This window comes from Prionailurus viverrinus, chromosome C2 (genome assembly GCF_022837055.1).
Source record: "Prionailurus viverrinus isolate Anna chromosome C2, UM_Priviv_1.0, whole genome shotgun sequence".
Lineage (NCBI taxonomy): Eukaryota > Metazoa > Chordata > Mammalia > Carnivora > Felidae > Prionailurus > Prionailurus viverrinus.
The window spans coordinates 10441816-10461502 of NC_062569.1; the positions used below are offsets into that span (position 1 = coordinate 10441816).

The 19687-nt window shown below is 45.9% G+C and overlaps 1 protein-coding gene across 14 annotated transcripts in view; it reads right to left on the reverse strand.

The window, feature by feature from the left end:
- POMGNT2 (protein O-linked mannose N-acetylglucosaminyltransferase 2 (beta 1,4-)) overlaps positions 1–19687 on the reverse strand; it is a 51397-nt gene that overhangs the window by 17532 nt on the left and 14178 nt on the right. For 8 of the 14 annotated variants that reach the window (XM_047876003.1, XM_047875998.1, XM_047875999.1 and 5 more), the window contains 2 exons: positions 17931–18042; positions 7307–7729 (listed from right to left, as the gene is read on the reverse strand). The gene's annotated coding sequence lies outside the window, so the exon portion shown is untranslated. Of the gene's footprint in view, positions 1–1806; positions 1881–3143; positions 3224–5323; positions 5393–7306; positions 7730–12912; positions 13404–17930; positions 18043–19687 lie in introns of those variants that run through there. The other 6 variants (XR_007155804.1, XM_047876007.1, XM_047876009.1 and 3 more) reach the window with 5 other exon arrangements.

Consider the following 19687-nt stretch of genomic DNA (forward strand, 5'->3'; position numbering starts at 1 on the left):
ATAAACTCATTCCATGGAAAACACAGTCCTGATTGGACTCTTAAGGTGTTGCACCAACAGCTTGGATCAGGTTTTCAGCCTGCCTGCTCAGGGCATGAAGGCCTCAAGGAAGGGAGGGGTCTGTTAACTTGTACGGACCAGACCACACTAGTCTCAAGTTACCTGTCAATCACTTTGTCCCAGACAAAGTCTGTTCTGGTGCCGTGGACCCCAGAGGTGAGGGGCAGGAGCAGAAAGCAGGGAAGGATACACATGCTCACACAGCACAAGGCTTTGGGGCTTGCAGCACACGGAAAGAGCCCTCGCCCACAGCTTCCATCTTCCAGCAAGGAGGCAAGCTGGGGACACACCCCCGAAGGGAACGCCTCCTGAAAACATCAGCCGAGGCCTGGATCTCTGGCCCAAGGTAGAGAGCTGTGCCCTGGAGTCATTCCTGACAAAGGGTCTTAGAATGACCCTTCATTCTCTTAAAAATAGGCTTTAGGGGCACCTGGCTGGCTGTCAGTTAAGCGTCCGACTTCGGCTTAGGTCATGATCTCACAGTTCGTGGGTTTGAGCCCTGCGTCGAGCTCTGTGCTGACAGCTCAGAGCCTGGAGCCTGCTTCGGATTCTGTGTCTTCCTCTCTCTCTGCCCCTTCTTCCCTCCCTCACTCTCTCTCAAAAATAAATAAACATTAAAAAAAATTTTTTTTTAAATAGGCTTTGGGGGCACCCGGATGGCTCCATTGGTTGAGTGTCTGACTCTTGATTTTGGCTCAGGTCATGATCTCACGGTTGTTATGACTTGAGCCCCAAGTCAGGATTGGAGCCTGTTTAGGATTCTCTCTCTCCCTCTTCCTCTGTCCCTCCCCGGCTCTCATGCCTGTGCTCTCTCTCTCTCTCTCTCTCTCTCTCTCTCAAAAAAAAAAAAAAAAAAAAAAAAAAAAAGCTTTGGTTAGATATAGACAGGCATGACGTGGAACTAATTTAATGACCAATATGGCACAGTCACCGACCAAGCAAAATGGACGCCCACCATGGCACCTCCCTGGTACAGGTGCCACAGCAAGCCCTTCTTAGCTTCTGGCTGACTCTACCTAAGTATCAGGAAGGTGGGTGGGAGATGACCTATGTTTATCTATATCAGTCCTTATGAATATCTATTCATGAACCTGAGTCCAAAGACTTAAGATGACATGAAGAGAATGGGAGAGTGAGGCTTTGCATCAACCCAAAAGAGAGTAAAGAATGTGCAAGAGATACAAAAATGGAAAAAACAAAAACAAAAACATCTCTATCCTCAAGGTTCTCTCTGTGGCAGAGGGGACAAGAGGCTGTTAAAACTTGACGTGATGCAGCTGTCACAGAGGAAGGGAATGTGTGCTTTGGAACACTACTGGAGAGGGCACCTTCACTGCCCGGGGAGAGGAGGGACCATCACCACAGGATGCTGTCCTGTCCCAGGAATGTCAGGGAAGCATTCTGTACACACCACAGGCTTTCCCGGTTCAGTGGGACCGACCCAACTCATCATGTGATCACCCCCTGGGTCATCCTGATAGCGGTCAACTAGCCTTGCTTAAAAATCCCTGCCGCTCACCAGTCTTGCCCAAAGGGCTCCCGAGAGGAAGAGCACCGTCAGGTGGGTAACAAAAGAATCTGCTTAGGAAGGTGCAAAACCCTGGCAGATCTGCCACATCACGTAAGTGCATCCAATCTGGGCTAAGTGCAGGCATCAGGACACACAAGACTGCAGTGGAGATTTAAATCCCCCTCCCTAGCGGTGGTGGCCAAGAATTCTTCCCAGGCCACACAGCTCATACTTACCTTCCTTTAGATCCTAGGTGTGAGCTGGTTTTATGATCTTGGCAGATTAACGCCTCAAGCCTCAACTTCCTCAACTGTAAAATGGGAATAATAACCTCCTTAGGGTGCTGGGAGAACTAAACGAGCTAATGCACATAAAGTACCTACATAGGCCTCAAAACACATTAGCTGTCAGAACTGTAATTCATTAGGGTTCCTCAAATTAACAATGAATGAAACACAGGTACTAAACCAGCCATACAACCCCAAACCACTCCTAAAGGGACTGAACCCCCAATGGCTTTGGTGGCACATTCACAGTCCCTCCCAGGCTCCCCCCGTCTTCCTAATGACTTGTTTCCTTTCTCCTGTGAAGAGGGCCCCCGAGCAGCCAGGTCTCAGCATGAAATTAACAATTTCAACCATCACCACCTCCAACCTCGTATGTCGGCAGCGTACTAGAAACTGCTGTACATTTCCTCATTTCATCCTCAAACCAACAATAAGGGGCTAGCATAGCACTATTAACATGTTCCCCATCTGCAGATCAGGACACAGAGGCTAGGAAAAGCTAAGTAAATGTGTCCCAAGCGCCTCAGCTTGTACGGAGTGAAGTCCATACAAGGAGGATTTGAACGTGGAGCCTGTCAACATGACGTGTGTTAATAACCAGCCCAGGTACCATCTGGCCCTCATCTTCTCGGCCTTCCAGGGCATGGATTTCCAGGGGATGCAACTGTCATCACACTTAACTCTTCTCTGCCTTTTCTACCTCGGGCACCAGATTTGGGGACCCAACTGGTATGGGGCACAAAGCACTTAGCGATTCAGCCAGGAAAAGTGCGACAGAGCACAGTGAGGAAGCAAGCGTCTGCGAGCCAAGGACAGGGGCCTCAGGAGAAACCAAAGCTGCCAACACCTCGCTCTTGGATTTCTAGCCTCCAGAAGCGTGAGAAATAAATTTCTGTTGTTCATCACCCAGTCGGTGGCACTTCGTTATGGGGGCCCAAGCTGATACACATAGGTACCACCAGGCCACTTTCCCGACACGACTTCATCAGCTTGACCTTTAAACTGGGCATTAGGTTTCCAGGTCACATGCCCCCCCCCCCCCCCCCCCCCCGCCCTCGGCTTCACCCTCCCCATTGGTCCCTGGCTCTAGTGAGCATGTGAGTTTGCACCTCTTGCCCCAGGCCTAGAATAACCGCAACTCTTACTCCTTACTAGACCACAAGGCCCCTGTGAGTGGCTTTTCTGTGCCTTGTCCGAAGCTGGCCAGGGCCCCCCAGAAGTGAAGCCCGCACCCATGCTGGGTGACCAGCCCAGAAGATGAGCCCCCACGGCAGGCAGCCTCTCACCCAGCTGCCCAGCTCTGTGTCTGCAGGCGTGGTGGCATCTTCGACACCTTCCTCCAGTGCTTCTTGGAACAGAGGGGATCCTGGAAAGGAGGGTGCACTAAGTCTGTGCTCTAGGAGCTGAGTGAAGCAGTTTTGGGGGGCAAATTGAAGCATCCTTCTATCTGCCTCAGTTTCTGAAGTGCTTTCTTAGGCATTTTTTTAATCTCGTTTATTTCTCACCCCCCCCCCTTTTTTTTGCCTGACACGGCCTGTACTGGTAATAGTAGAAAGAGGGGCAATTTAGCAGATCAGAGTCTCCAGCACCTCCCTGAGGCTTGGTTCATGGTTGAGTACCCGGTATCCAGCCAGGAAGGGCCCCTCTGTTATGCTTTCAAAATGGAGAAAAGAGACAACTCTTAAGACTGTACCGATGATAGTCTACCAATGGCGGAGTGAAAAGTCTGATTCTCTGACAGATGCCAGGGCCTGGGTATGCAGCAATGAGGACATGGGAAGCCAAACAAAATGGAAGGATCAATCGCTGTCCTGGCCAGCTCAGGAAAAGAGGATGCTGGCTTCTGGGCAGAGGGTGGAGGTTAATTCTACCACTACCTTGCTTTACTGAGTACCTACCGTGTACCAGGCACTGACCCTAAGCCCCTTTCCTACACCTTTTCCCTTAAGCTGCACAAAGTCCTCTAATGCAGATACTATTATCTCCACTTTCTTTTAATACGAAAAAAATCCAACTTTAGTGACATTAAGAAGCTTGCTGTAGGTCTTAACAGCTCAAGCAGGGGCACCAGGATACAAACCAATGACTGACTCCAAGTCTTACAGTGCTTCAGACTCGGAGGTACAATCAGTGACACAGAAGCAGGGTAGACGTCAGAGCAATGAGTTTTTTATCACTCAAGGGCAGAGCAGGTGTGAACGGCTGCAGAAATGCAGACCCACAGGCCCTCAACTGTAGCTTAGCAACCCAAGGCTCTCCTTGTAAGATTACTCTCCTCCCCCCCTCCAACCCCCCCACCCCGTGCCCACCGGCAGAGACACCAGCAGCAGCAGGTGGCTCAAGGGAGCTGTGGTCATTCTCTTGCCCCAATGAAAGTGTGTGTTGCACATGGCGGTGACAATTATCCCACCTGCCCTGGTGCTGTGCTGAGAAGGTTAATCCACCAATTTAAAATTACAAAACCACCGCATTTTAGAGCTAAAAGAGCCCTTAGAAATGATTTGCTCTAACTCTTTATAAAACAGGTCAAGAGAGGCGGCGTGAGCTCTCACAGGCAGCCAAGATTAAAACGGCAGTTGTTCTCAGTCCAGAGCTCCTCTCCTCGCAACCCAGGGCTCTCGGGTGGCCCTCCTCCCAAAAGCAGAGATCAGGCCCAGAGAAGAGGTTGAGCTCTGGAACTCTTCCCAGCCCCTAAACAGGATCACTTCTTCTCCTCATCAAGCTCTCGAGGCCTCACCCTGACTGCACCCTTCCCCAGCCGTGTGGTCCGGGAATGAGAGTCACTAGGGGCCACGGGGCTGCCTCTTCCTCATCCCCCAGGCTCACCCAGTGGATGCCTCCTCCAGCCTCATCCAACATCACACATGGAGAGAAAGCACAAGCAGCCAGGCTGCGGGGTCCCACCACCTCTCCACGTGGTCAGAGAAGACCCCTGCTGTGACCCTGGAGGCTGCCCTGGGTCACAACGGGGCTTCAAGAACCGCAAGAACCACGGGCAGCAGAGTAGAAGTAAATGGCACTGGTTCTGGAGCTGAGATGCCAGAGTGAGCTCCTGTCCTGTCATTTAGCAGCTGCATGATGCTAGACCAACTCTTCCGTTTTTGTTTTTTTTTAACAGACAAAAAGTTGTGCATAATTAACATATATCAGTTGATATTTAGAGATAGGTATGTACTTGTGAAACCATCACCATAATCTATGCCATAAACCCATACATCACCTCCAAAAGTTTCCTCCCACCCTCTTGCGACAGACACACTTAATATACGATCTACCTCCTTGGCAAATTTTAAAGTATATTGTTAACTATAGGCATTAAGCTGTACAGTAGAGCTCTAGGACTTGGTCATCTTGTATACCTGAAACTTGATACTCTTTGACTAATGCCTCCCCGTGACCCCTCATCCCAACCCCTGGACATCATTCCACTCTCTGCTTCTGTGAGTCTATTTTAGATTCAACCTACATGTGGTATCATGTAGTATTTGTCCTTCTGCGTCTGCCTGGGCCAATTCTTAAGCCTTCATGTCCTGGTCTGAAAAACAGACACAATTACACCTACTTCACAAAGTGGTTTTGCGAATTCAAAGAGACAGCACAGGCAAAACACAATGCCTGACAATTATTTTTATAGTATTATTATCATCGCAATAATGCTTTACCTCCCATTCAGTGGCTCTGACATATGCCCGAAACAGTGCTAAGTGCTTTAGAGGAACGATCTCATTTATTCCCTCCTACAAATATAAAATAGGTGCTATCGATTTCATCCCACATTTGAAGAAGTATGCTCAGAGTTGTTAAGTGAACTGCCCAGTGGCACACAGCTATTAAGTGGTGGGGCTGGGATTCAAACCCAAGTCTAACTCCAAAGTCTATGATGACATTTGTTGCTTATGCCTTTCATGTTCATTATTTTATCCAATTTAAAAAACCCGTCAGGTGTTAGGCAGGTCCTGGGGGAGTGTATCCACTGACAACCAACCCGAGAGTGACGCGGACCCTTGGGGAATGGCGCATCTGGTAATTTAATTTTCCAGTTAGCTCAATATTCACTAGAAGCCTCTCTTCATTGCTAAATATTTTCTAAAGCCAGGCCCAGAGCGAGAACTTACCAATCAGAAGGAAAGTTCAAAACCTGGTGTAGCTGCTCTAGCACTCTGACACATCAAGCCCACCAGGACGCTCACATGGCCACGGTGTCATGTGGGGGAACTCAGTAACCAGCACCCCATCCGCCCCTTGGCTGAGGATCTCCACTCTCTGCTTCTCCCTGCCCTCCTGAGGCCCAAGGCTCAGGAATTGATGTGCTGGCCATCCCTGGGGAAAACGGGATCTGTATTCTTTTCTGGCTCTGCCACTAACTGGGACTCCCGATTCCTCATCTGTAATGGGAAAGGATGAACTAGGTTCCAATCTCACCTCTACCATGTTTTATCTTAGCAACCACAAGCGCTAAGATTTGCTGCACATTCACTGTGTACCAATCCTGAATGAAGACTTGCACGGCATCATCTCATTTAACCTTCCCCAGCAACACTGTGATGAAGGTACTTTTATCTCCACTTTGCAGAGAAACAGAGGCTCAGAGAGGATAAATGACTTGCTCAAGGGCACACAGTTAGTAAACGAGAGCCAGGATTTGAACGCCCAGCGCATGTAACAGTAAACATTTGGTGAGTGAACATTTGGTGCTCCAAGCCTCTAAGTCCTATCAAACTCACTCCATAACCTTTCCCATTCCAGGCCTTGCTTCCTCCAAGAGTAGGCTCTGAGAGTTGGTTGGCATAAAGTAAGCAGACCCTAGCCTCCCAATACCAAGTGCAGGGCTCTGGCCTAAGGACCCCTAGATCTCAGCAGGTTTTCATCAGTGCCCAGGAGACAGGGTCCTACACACATGGAATGGGTCAGAAATTCACTGGGTCCCTCCAGAAGCTACCCGGGTACTGTGAAGCAGGCCGTGGTGGGCTCTTATCACCAGGCACACAAAAGATACCCTACCAAGCCCCAAAGAGCCCGGGGATCAGCTGCAGGCCTGCCCAGGTACTGCCTTCCAAAGGAGCCCAGGAGGCCCAGGTCCCCTCCGCGCACCTCGCTGACTCCCCGCCAACCGCGCCTCACCGTCGCGCAAGCAAAGGGGCGTGAGGACCCGCTGCCAGCGCCAGCTGCGAGCTAAGGGCTTCAACCGGCGCGCCTGGGGGCGCCGCCCCGGGCCGGGCGGCGTCTAGACCCCAAGGGTCCATCGCCCCTCACCTCCGCCCCCATCGCGCGCCTCCTTCAGTGCGCATCACACTCACTACTCGGTTCTGCAAACTTCTCCGGGCTTCCCTTCACCCCAGGGCCCGACGCTCTCGTCGATCCCTCCCGAGGGAAGTCCGGGGCCGATCCCTCAACTCCAAGCCCAGCCGGATCGCGAAGCCCTCGCCAGCCCCCAGAGCGCGCGTCTCACCTGCAGCCCGCAGGCGGGGCTCCGTGGCGTTGAAGCGTCCCGGTGGGCCCTCCGCGTAGTCGGCTTTGGCTGAATCAGCCGCCGCTGCCGCCTCCTGACCCCGCCCCGAGCCCGGGACGACCAGGCATGGAGGGCAGGTCCCACGGCACCCACCCCACCGCCGCCGCCGGGGCTCGCGGGTGCCCGCCTTGCGCCTGCTTGGCTGGCGAGCCCGGCGCGGCAGCCAGTGCACGTGCGCAGGCTCGCGAGCTCAGCTGCTCGGACCCTAGGCCAGAACCACCCCTTGGTTAACGGAATTCTGGGAATTGTAGTTTGCCTCCGAGAACAGCCCAAGCCTTCAATCCGCGGAACCCTGGAAGTTGTAGTTTCTCCCCGGAGAGGCGCAGTTTTCCTTCGTGTTAGATTTGTACGATTATGGAAGTCCTGGTAATAAATGTAAATGCAAGTTAAACCAACAATTAGATGTCACTTGTAAAATCAAAGTAATCAAAACTTTCGCATATTTTAAAATATATCTATTACTACAAGTACAAATAAATACAAAAGCACTATTCCTCTGGGGCGCCACTCCAATTCCCCACGCCCATCCCATTGGACCTTCCTCAAGGGCAAACATTCCCAACTCATGGCTGCTGCATCCAGCATTTACTGCCCACTCTCGAAATATACATATGCCCTATTTCTTGATTTATTAATTTTAGACCTCTTGGCTTTTTACTAGGATAGATGAGGATTTCATTCATTTAAATATGTGCACCAACGATGACTACCTTCACTGAGTTATGAGACATTTCTTTTTTTCTTTCTCCACATTTTTATTTAAATTCCAGTTAGTTAACATACAGTGCAATATTAATCTCAAGAGTAGAATTCAGTGATTCATCACCTACATACAACACCCCGTGCTCATCACAAATGTACTTTTTGATACCCATCACCTACTTAACCCATTCCTCCATCCACCTCCCCCCTGGTAACTATCAGTTTGCTCTTTATAGTTAAGTCTGTTTCTTGGTTTGCCTCTCTTTTCCCCCCATGTTCAATTGTTTTGTTTCTTAAATTCCGCATATGAATGACATCATATATTTGTCTTTCTCCAACTGACCTATTTCACTTAGCAGAATACTTTCTAATTCCATTCACATCACTGCAAATGGCAAGATTTCATTTTTTGCTATGGCTGAGTAATATTCCATTGTGTATATATATCACATCTTCTTTATCCATTTATCAGTTGATGGACATTAGGGCTCTTTCCATAATTTTCCTATTGTTCAAAATGCTGCTATAAATAAACATCAGGGTGCATGTATGCCTTCGAATCAGTATTTTTGTATCCTTTGGGTAAATACCTAATAGTGCATTTGCTGGATCCTGGTAGTTCTATTTTTTAACTTTTTGAGGAACCTCCACACTGTCTTCCAGAATAGCTGCACCTGTTTACATTCCCACCAATAACGTAAGAGGGTTCCTCTTTCTCTGCATCCTCGCCAACATCTGTTGTTTCCTGTGTTGTTAATGCTAGCCATTCTGATAGGTATGAGGTGATATCTCAATGTGGTTTTGACTTGTATTTTGCTGAGGATGCGTGATGTTGAGCATCTTTTCATGTGTCTGTTAGCCATCTGGATGTCTTCTTTGGAAAAATGTCTACTCATGTCTCCTGCCCATTTTTTAACTGGATTATTTGTTTTTTGGATATTGCATTTTATAAGTTCTTTATATATTTTGGATACTAGCCCTTTATCAGATAAGTCATTTGAAAATATCTTTTCCCTTTCCATAGGTTGCCTTTTAGGTTTGTTGATTGTTTCCTTCACTGTGCAGAAGCTTTTTTTATCTCGATGAAATCCCAATAGTTTATTTTTGCTTTTGTTTCCCTTGCCTAAGAAGACATGTCTAGTAAGAAGTTGCTACGCCCAATGTCAAAGAGCTTACCATCTGTGTTCTCCTCTAGGATTTTGATGGTTTCCTATCTCACAGTTAGGTCTTTCATCCATTTGGAATTTATTTTTGTGTATGTTGTAAGAAAGCAGTCCAGTTTGCGGCACCTAGGTGGCTCAGTCGGTTGAACGTCAGACTTCGGCTCAGGTCATGATCTTGCAGTTCCTGAGTTTGAGACCCTCCCTGGGCTCTGTGTGGACATCTCAGAGCCCGGAGCCTGCTTCAGATTCTGTCTCTCCCTTTCTCTCTGCCCCTCCCCCACTCACGCTCTGTGTCTCTCTCTCTTTCTCAAAAAAAATGAATAAACATTAAAAAAAATTTTTTTTAATGAAAGTGGCCCAGTTTCATTCTTTTACATGTTGCTGTCCAGTTTTCCCAACACCATTTGTTGAAAAGACTGTCTTTTTACCATTGGCTATCCTTTCCTGCTTTGTCAAAGATTAATTCTTTTTACGTTTATTTCTTTATTTTAAGAAAGAGAGAGAGCACGTGAATGGGAGAGGCAGAGAGAGAGGGAGAGAGAAAGAATCCCAAGCAGGCCCTGCACTGCCGGTGCAGAGCCCGATGCGGGGCTTGAACTCACGAACCGTGAGATCATGACCTGAGCCAAAGCCAAGAGTCAGACACTTGACTGAGCCACCCAGGCACCCCAAAGATGAACTGACCATAGAGTTGTGGGTTCATTTCTGGCTTTTCTATTCTGTTCCGTTGATCTATGTGTCTGTTTTTGTGTCAGCATCATACTGTCTTGATCACTACAGCTTTGCAATACAGCTTGAAGTCTGGAATTGTGATACTTCCAGCTCTGCTTTTCATTTTCAAGATTGCTTTGCCTATTTGGGGTCTTTTGTGGTTCCATACAAATTTTAGGGTTCTAGCTCTATGAAAAATGCAGGTAGTATTTTGAGAGGGACTGCATTAACTGTGTAGATTGCTTTGGGTAGTATCGACATTTTAACAATATTTGTTCTTCTGTTCCATGAGCGTGGAATGCTTTTCCATTTCTTTGCATCATCATCAATTTCTTTCATCAGTGATTTATAGTTTATGAGACAGCATTTCTATCAAACTGGTTAAACCCTGTCATTTATAATTATTTTAAGTGATAATGCTTAAGTGCTGAGGCAGTAAAAGTTAATAGATTTATGCAGGGCAATTTGACACTAGAGTCAAAATCCTTTAAAAACATGCGGACTTTCAACCAAGAAATTCTCATGATTGTGGATGAGTACAAAAGCTAAAAACAGTGTTGTTTGTAATAGTAATAAACGGCTGGGCTGGCTATATTAATTTCAGATAAAGTAGCATCAAGAACAAGGAAAATTACTAGGAATAAAAAGGGATACTATGTAATGACAAAAGAATCAACTCACCAACAAGACATGATAACCCGAAATGTGAATGCACCTAGCAACAGATCCTTAGAGTAAATGAATCAAATACTGACGGAACGAAAAGTAGAAACAGACAAGTCTGCAATGATAGGCGGAGACCTCAGCATCCCTCTCTCAACAACTGACAGAACAATAAGACAGAAAGTCAGCAAGGATATAGAAAAAAGCTCAACCCCACCAAAACCAGAAGGAAACTAATGGACGTTTACATAACACTCCACTAAACAACAACAAAACACACATTCTTTTTAAGCACCCACAGCATATATGTTAAAATAAACGGTATCCCAGGCCATAAATTTAAAAATTAGCAAAACACATAAACAAATATTTTACTGAAAACATATACATATAGCAAATAACCATATGAAAAGACGTTCAACATCACTAGCCATTAGGGAAGTGCAACTTAATGAGATATCACTACACTCCTATGAGAAGAACAGCTAAATTAAAACATAGTGGCAATACCATGGTGAGCAAAGAACTGGGTCTCAGTTCCACACTGCTGGTGGAAATAGTTTGGTAGTTTCTCAAAAACTAAACATGCGCTTGCCATATGACTCAGTTGCACTCCTGGGCATTTATTCCAGAGAAATGAAAACTCGCGTCCACACAAACCCTTGTATCAACTGTTCGCAGATGTTTTGTTTGTAATACCCCAAAACTTGAAAGATAGATAAATGGTTAAACTCAATAGATAAGTGGTTAAACAAGGTAAATGAATGAATAGTGTATCCATATCATAGAATACTATTCAGCAATAAAAAAGGAATGATACATTCAACAACTTGTGTGGATATCAAAGGCATTCTGAGAAATGAAAAGAGTCACAAAAGATTCTATGCTCTAATTCCAGGCATATAACATTCTTGAAATGACAAAACTATGGAGACGGAGAACAGATTAGCGACTATCAGGAGTTAGGGATGGGGTAGAGGGGAAAGTGGCCTATGACTGTACAGGGACAGCAAGAGGAAGGTCTTTGAGAGGATGGAATAGTTCTGTATCTCTTCGTGGTGGTGGCTACGCGAACCTACATGTGTTAAAATGACACAGAACTACGTACAACTTTATACCAATGTCAAATACCGGGTTTTGCTATTGTGCTATAATCATACAAGATGTACCAGAAGGGGAAACTGGATGGAGACGTTCCATGGAAAGAAACTCTCTGTACCATCTTCGCGACTTCTTGTGAATCTATAATTATTTCAAACTAAAAATGTTCACAAGAAGAAACAAAAGCATGGAAATTGCTTAATTCCTCAGCCATACAGGATGGCTTAAACAAAGCCATGAACCATCTAAAAAGTCGTTAAAAGGATGTTGTAAAATAATATTTACTTAATGCTGTGAAAGATATTTCACACTGTATCATATTTAATGAAAAAAGTACCGAAGCATTCAATATAATCTCTTTTTTAAAAGAGTGTATTTGTTGGGGCGCCTGGGTGGCTCAGTCGGTTAAGCGTCCGACTTCGGCTCAGGTCATGATCTCGCGGTCCGTGCGGTCCGTGAGTTCGAGCCCCGCGTCGGGCTCTGTGCTGACAGCTCAGAGCCTGGAGCCTGTTTCGGATTCTGTGTCTCCCTCTCTCTCTGACCCTCCCCCGTTCATGCTCTGTCTCTCTCTGTCTCAAAAATAAATAAACATTAAAAAAAATTTTTTTAAATAAATAAATAAATAAAAGAGTGTATTTGTTGGGGCGCCTGGGTGGCGCAGTCGGTTAAGCGTCCGACTTCAGCCAGGTCACGATCTCGCGGTCCCTGAGTTCGAGCCCCGCGTCGGGCTCTGGGCTGATGGCTCAGAGCCTGAAGCCTGTTTCCGATTCTGTGTCTCCCTCTCTCTCTGCCCCTCCCCCGTTCATGCTCTGTCTCTCTCTGTCCCAAAAATAAATAAACGTTGAAAAAAAAATTTAAAAAAAAAGAGTGTATTTGTGCATAGAAAAGATATCAGCGCAGAGAATGGTAAGATTACAGGTGATTTTTATTTTCACCATAAGTATCGTCAGTATCCGTCACCATACAATGTTGTTACTATATTCTCTATGCTACACGTTTCATCCCCATGACTTACTTTATACCTGGAAGTTTGAACCTCTTAATCCCCTTTATTTTGCCTGCCCGCCCCCCCTCCTCTCTGGCCACACCAGTTTGTTCTCTGTATTTAAGAGTCTATCGTGAAACAATCCCAAAATTTACATGGAACCACAAAAGACCCCTAATAGCCAAAGTAATGTTGAAACAGAAAAATTAAAGTAGACTTACAGTATCCTGGGGGATCGGGCGAAGGTTGCCTTTTGCCCTTAGCAAAGTGTCATCATCCGGGCAGCTGAGCTCCTAAAGGAATGTCACTCTGCCTGTCTCAAGGACTTGTCAGTGGGCTGCAGACAGTACGGAAATTTAATTTTTCATTTGCCTTTGTTTCCCACATCAAAACTGCTTGACGAGGTGGTGTTCTGGTTTGCAGTCAGTTGGTCTTTTTCTTTCAGAACCTTCTGGATCTCGGCGTGGCCAAGTTCCTTCCGTTTCTGAGCCTCCTCCATCGCCTGCTACACGATCCCCTCAAACCTGACCATGATCTTCCCCCTCTCCAGGTGTTTCACGTGGAGCGCCTCAAACCTGCTCCCCAGCAACAGGTTCTCCCTTAGTGTGGCTTCCACGGCCGCGTCCAGATCATTCTGCCTGTACTGCGGCACGTCCACGATGGGCCGCATGGGGAGCAGCAGGAACCTACGGTGTGGTGAGAACACACCGAGGCAGACCCAGCAGGGGGAAGCCCCGGGAGCTCCCAGAAACTCAAGTACCATGAACTTCCGCTCAAGTGGGCCGCTGGTGGAGGGCGCATGCGCGCCCTGTGCCCTGCTGGCCTCCGTCACCTCGTTCTTGTCCGAGGGCTGTCACATTTGAGGTATAAGGGCCAACTCCTTAAACAAGGAAGGCCCATACTGACAGAACCCGCCTTGCCCCGTGCCTGGAACCTCTGCTGGGTCTCGGAAGCGCTCCTTCTCGGGTCTGAGGGGGGCTCTGCCCGCCGCTGAGGAGGGTGCATCCCTCCCGCCTTCCGCCTTCCGCCTTCCGCCTGCAGTGGGGCCTCCAACGGCCTGCGGTGAATTTCCGCCCGCTGCCTCCAGGGCCTATGCAGCCACCGGCACGGGCGTGACATCCCCCAGGTTGGAGGCACCTGTCCGCGTCACGTGAGTACCCTGCGGCCACGACCCCACCGGCCTGCCCCGGTGCACCCTGGGGGCCCGGCCTCTCTCTCCTATCCCCTGGGGATATACTTCTTCCCTGGAATGAACATGTCTTGTTTTGCGATTTTTAATTTAAGTTGTTTTAATGTGTTTTCTACAAGAGAGCTAGCGATGGTCAGCTGATGGAGAGAAGCATCAAGTAGCCCGAGAGCAACCCGTTTACTAGACAGGGGAAGGGGGCGGGGGTTCTGGTCAAAGCAGTGTCTTACGGTTAGGATCCCAAAGGACATGGCCTATGGGTCCCCTAGGAACCGGTGTTCAGACAGTGATGTCCCATTTTATGAGCCCATCCTGGTTTTAAAAACTATTCTGGCTGTGGAGCGTTAGGTAGTGTTTTATTTGCTGGTAGGAAGCTTTAATAGACTGGAAAAAAGTACTTTCCTTTGCAGTAAACTCTCAAGGTGAACCGGGTAGCTGGCTTTTTGAGGTCCGGCCCAATACTTCCAATAAATCAAGCATTTATGCAGCACTAAGCTGGGTTTGCCCCCAAGGCTGAAACCTCTCCCGTTTTCTGGGGGGTCACATTCCCTTTCTTTTGCTCTAGATGACTCCCAGATCCATATCTGTAGCCCTGAGTTCCAGACCCACATTCCAGGCATAGCTCTACCTGGCTGGAGCTTATCTTAAAATCTGTGTGATGAACATCATGATGATGGTAATGATTTTAAATATATCTGAAAATCATTTTACTGTCCTTTCAAAAGGTTGAATTGGATTTCCCTTCCTTTGAAAACTTAGTGACTCCGTGGCATAACTTGACGACTCCTTTCTAATACATAGAACATATGAGAAGTGATGCTCTATGACTTCTGAAATTAGGTCGTAAATATGCAGCTTCTACATCTCTCTCTCTCTCTCTCTCTCCCTCTCCCCCCCCCCCCGTGTGTGTGTGTGTGTGTGTGTGTGTGTGTGTGTGCGCGCGCGTGTGTAGTTGCCTTTGGAACATAGCCAGTACGTTGTGAATGTTGTGAGGAAGCCCAGGCCACATGGAAAGGATATGCATGGGCATAACAGTTTTCTAGAGCCACCATAATAAAATATTACAGACTGAGTGGCCTGAACAACAGAAATTAATTCTCTCACAGTTCTAGGGACTGGAAGTCCAAGATCAAAGTAATGGCAGGCTTAGTTTCTCTCTGAGGCCTCTCTCCTTGGCTTGCAGATGGCCACCTTCTCATGCTGCTCATGCAGCCTTTTCTCTGTGCACGTGTATTTCTGGTTTCTCTTCCTCTTCTTGCAAGGACCCAGTTAGATTGTGTTAATGGCCCACCCTAATGACCTCACGTTAAGTTAATTACCTCATAAAGGCCCTTTCTTCAAATACAGTCACATTCTGAGGTACTGGACATTAGGACTTCAGTATATGAATTTTGGGGGAACACGATGCATTCCGTAACAGTGGGTGTCCCAGACAACAGCCCCAGCTAGGCCTTCAGTTGACAAGTAGCAGTTGTCAGATGTAAATGAATGATCCCTAAGGTGATTCCAGCCTCCCGCCTTCAAGCCACCTCAGTTGATATCCTAGACATCATAAAGCAGAGATAAGCTGTTCCTTCTGTGTCTCGTTTAAATTTTTTTAAAGTATGTTTTTTTATTTAAAAAAATTTTAAAGTATGTTTTTTTACTAATTGCTAAATACGTATACATAAGAGTGTATAAAATGTATACACAAAATTCTAAGAAAAACAATAAAGTGAACATTGAGTATCTACTATTCAGGTTACAAAAAAAAAAAACACTTTTGTCAATACCTGGAGGCTCCTAGTGCTTTTTGCCTGAAAATATCCTTTTCCCTCTCCCTAGACGTAACCTCCATATTTACTTTTATCAGTGTTCTCTTGCTTTGTTTTATAGTTTCACAACCTATATATGCATCTCTAATGACATACTGTTGATTTTTGAACTGCATGTAATGGAACCATAGTCTTGTGTATTTTGTTTTTACTTGCTTCTGTCACTCAACAATATTTTGTGAGATTCCCTCATGTTGCTAAGGGTCTATTTTCATTTCTGTAGGGTATTCTTTTGTATGACTGTATCACAATTTATTCACTCCACCGTAACGGGTCCGTTAGTCATCTCCCGCTTTCACATATTATAACTTCTTTTTCCCCCTTCCCCTCAGGATCCACATGTGAGTGAACACGTGGTATCTGTCTTTCTCTTCCTGACTTATTTCACTTAGCATAATACCCTCATTTAAATTTGTGACCTACAGAAACCACAATAAGTAATAAATGATTTTTGTTATTTTTAAGACACTGAGTTCTAGAATGTGGTTATATAGTAGCATCAGATAATTAATAACTTTTTAAAAAAATTTTTAATGTTTATTTATTTTTGAGACAGAGGGAGACAGAGCGTGAGTGGGGGAGGGGCAGAGAGAGAGGGAGACACAGAATCGGAAACAGGCTCCAGGCTCTGAGCAGTCAGCACAGAGCCTGATGCGGGGCTCGAACCCACGAACCGTGAGATCATGACCTGAGCCGAAGTTGGACGCTCAACCAACTGAGCCACCCAGGCGCCCCAATTAATAACTTTTTATAATAGTTATCTACTGCTGCCTAACCGCCCCCAAATTTAGTGGTTTAAAACAACAGTAATTGTGTATTGTATCTCACAGTTTCTTTGGGTCCAGAATTTGGAAGTGACTTAGCTGTTTGGTTCTGCCTCGGGGTCTCATAAAGTTGCTGAAAGCTGACTGAGACAGGAGGATCTGCCTCCCAGGGGGCTAGCTCACATGGCTGGTAAGTTAGTTTCTCTACCTGTGGGCTTCTCTATGTAACCTCTTGAGTAGCCTCATGGTGAAGTGGTTACTTCCCCAGAGCAAGTGATCTGAGAGACCAATGCAGAAGAATGCCTTTTGTGACCTGGCTGCAGAAGCCTCACACACTGTGTCTTCTGAAGTAGTCTGTTGTTCACATAGGTCAGAACTGAATCCGTGCGGGAGGGGACCGTGCAAGGGTGTGAATACGGACAGACAAGGCTCTTGTAAGATCTTCTTGGAGGCCGGCTACCCACCACAATAATGATGTGTCATCTATTAAGTACCTATTATGTGCTTGGCTTTAGATGGGAATGATCTCACTTCATCCTCCCTACAGCCTTATATGGTAGGTTATGTTTGTCCCTAGTTTATAGATGAGAAAATTGAGGCTAAGGGTCCTTAAATATCTTGCCCAAGGCCATGTAGGTAGCAAATGGAGGAGGGAGATGAGACCTAGCTTGAGGGGACTCCATCCCAGCCTCTCCATTCTCTCCCAGGCCACTTTCACCCCTTCTGCTCCCTCTCCTTCCTCACCATCAAGTTGTACAAATTCCTGCAATGTTTATCCCCTCTCCCCCTACCCTCTTCTAACCTTGCTTCTACTGTCCTCATTCAGGGTGGTCCTCCAGAAACCTGTTATAATTCTACTCCGTTTGAAAGCTATGCGTCTGTTAGGATCTTTAAAAGGAGTCTTTACACTCAAAGCAAATGGAGAAAAAGGAAGCCAGATCATCTCAATGGAATCTGTGGCCAGACCAGAAAATGAGGCAGGACCCGGGAGAGCTGAATTGAGAGAAGAGGCAGAGAACAAAAGTCCTTCCAGCCAACCATTAATCCAGGGCTGCTTTCTCTGATAGGCCAATAGAAAGAGGTTTTGAAGGGCTTTACAAATATGCTTTCTAAAGTTTAATACTTTTTTTTTTTAATTTTTTTTTCAACGTTTTTTATTTATTTTGGGGACAGAGAGAGACAGAGCATGAACGGGGGAGGGACCGAGAGAGAGAGAGACACAGAATCGGAAACAGGCTCCAGGCTCTGAGCCATCAGCCCAGAGCCCGACGCGGGGCTCGAACCCACGGACCGCGAGATCGTGACCTGGCTGAAGTCGGACGCTTAACCGACTGCGCCACCCAGGCGCCCCTAAAGTTTAATACTTTTAAGAAAATTTAATTTCTGTAAGATTTATTATATGTTTTTAATTCTAGGTTATATATGCCCATCTCACTGTTGGCATGATGGGCAGTTTTGCTAGCATTCGAGCTTACCAAGTCCGCTCGCCTCCCATGGTGAGCACTCCCAGCCAGCTTGAGCAGGAGGTGTAAATAGGGCTTTCCGAAGGCTCCCTGCTGTACATTGGCTTGTATAGATAATTGCTACCTAGGGAAGAGCATAATTAGAAAAGACACATTCATTTCCTGAAACTAAAGCTTAAATAATCGCATTGCCTTTAACAAACTTTAAGTTGCGGAGGAAGAGCGTAAAATGTGCGTCATTCAAAATCACCCCATTCCTTATCTCCTCTTCCCCAACACTGTTCTTTCTTTTTTTAAATTTTTAAAAAATATTTATTTTTTTACTATTTTACATTTTTATCATTTACTATTTTACATTTTTTAAATTTTATTTTTATTTTTAAAAATTTACATCCAAATTAGTTCGCATATAGTGCAACAATGATTTCAGGAGTAGATTCCTTAGTGCCCCTGACCCATTTAGCCCATCCCCCCTCCCACAACCCCTCCAGTAACCCTCAGTTTGTCCTCCATATTTAAGAGTCTCTTATGTTTTGTCCCCTGTTTTTACATTATTTTTGCTTCCCTTCCCTTGTGTTCATCTGTTTTGTCTCTGAAAGTCCTCATATGAGTGAAGTCATAGGATTTTTGTCTTTCTCTGACTAATTTCACTTAGCATAATACCCTCCAGTTCCATCCACGAAGTTGCAAATGGCAAGATTTCATTCTTTTTGATTGCCGTAATGGAGTAATACGTTGTATATATATACCACATTTTCTTTATCCATTCATCCATCGATGGACACTTGGGCTCTTTCCATACTTTGTCTATTGTTGATAGTGCTGCTATAAACATGGGGGTGCATGTGTCCCTTCGAAACAGCACACACGTATCCCTTGGATAAATACCTAGTAGTGCAATTGCTGGGTCATAGGGTACTTCTATTTTTAGTTTTTTGAGGAACCTCCATACTCTTTTCCCTCTTCCCCAACACTCTTCTATTCCATTTGCTCCTGCCAGTGACTGTTATTTGACTTGTCCTGCCTGCGCAGGTTTGTGGAAGAAGATTTTATTCTAAATGTGAGAAAAAAGCAAGACACATCCTTTTTGCCTTAGTGGCAAATGCTCAAGTTATATTGAAAAAATAGCCCATTTAGTCTACATAAATGGGAAATACATGACTGAGGATGCCATTAACTGGCCTCCCCACACCCTACAGGGCTGTCCTGAGTCAGTTTCCTGTCTCTCTCTGGTGGTTCACTTGCTCAAACAGATGCAGCCACCCCTTGAATACAGCCGCTTCTGAATCCCTCAACTCAGTAAGTTGCTCTCTCCAGCCTCGCATCTTGAATTTCTTGGAGGATAATTTCACTGGAAACTTTGATGGTCAAAAATAGAATGCATTGGCTAAGTAAAATAAGCCAGAGAAAGACAAATGCTGTATGAGCTTACATATATGTGGAATCTTAAAAAAAAAAAAAAATCATAAATAAAGAGAACGGATTGGTGGTTGCCAGAGGCTGGAAGTAGGGAGTGGGCAAAATGGGTGAAGGGAGTCAAAAGGTGCAAACTTCCAGTTATAAAATAAATAAGTCACGGGGATGTAATGTACAGCATGACAGCCACAATTAATAATACTGTATCACATATTGGAAGTTGCTAAGAGAGCAGATCTTAAAAGTTCTCATCACAGGAAAAAAATTCTGTAGCTATGCATAGTGATGGGCATTAACTAGAGTTATTGTGGTGATTATTTCACAATATATACAAATATCAAATCATGTTTGTA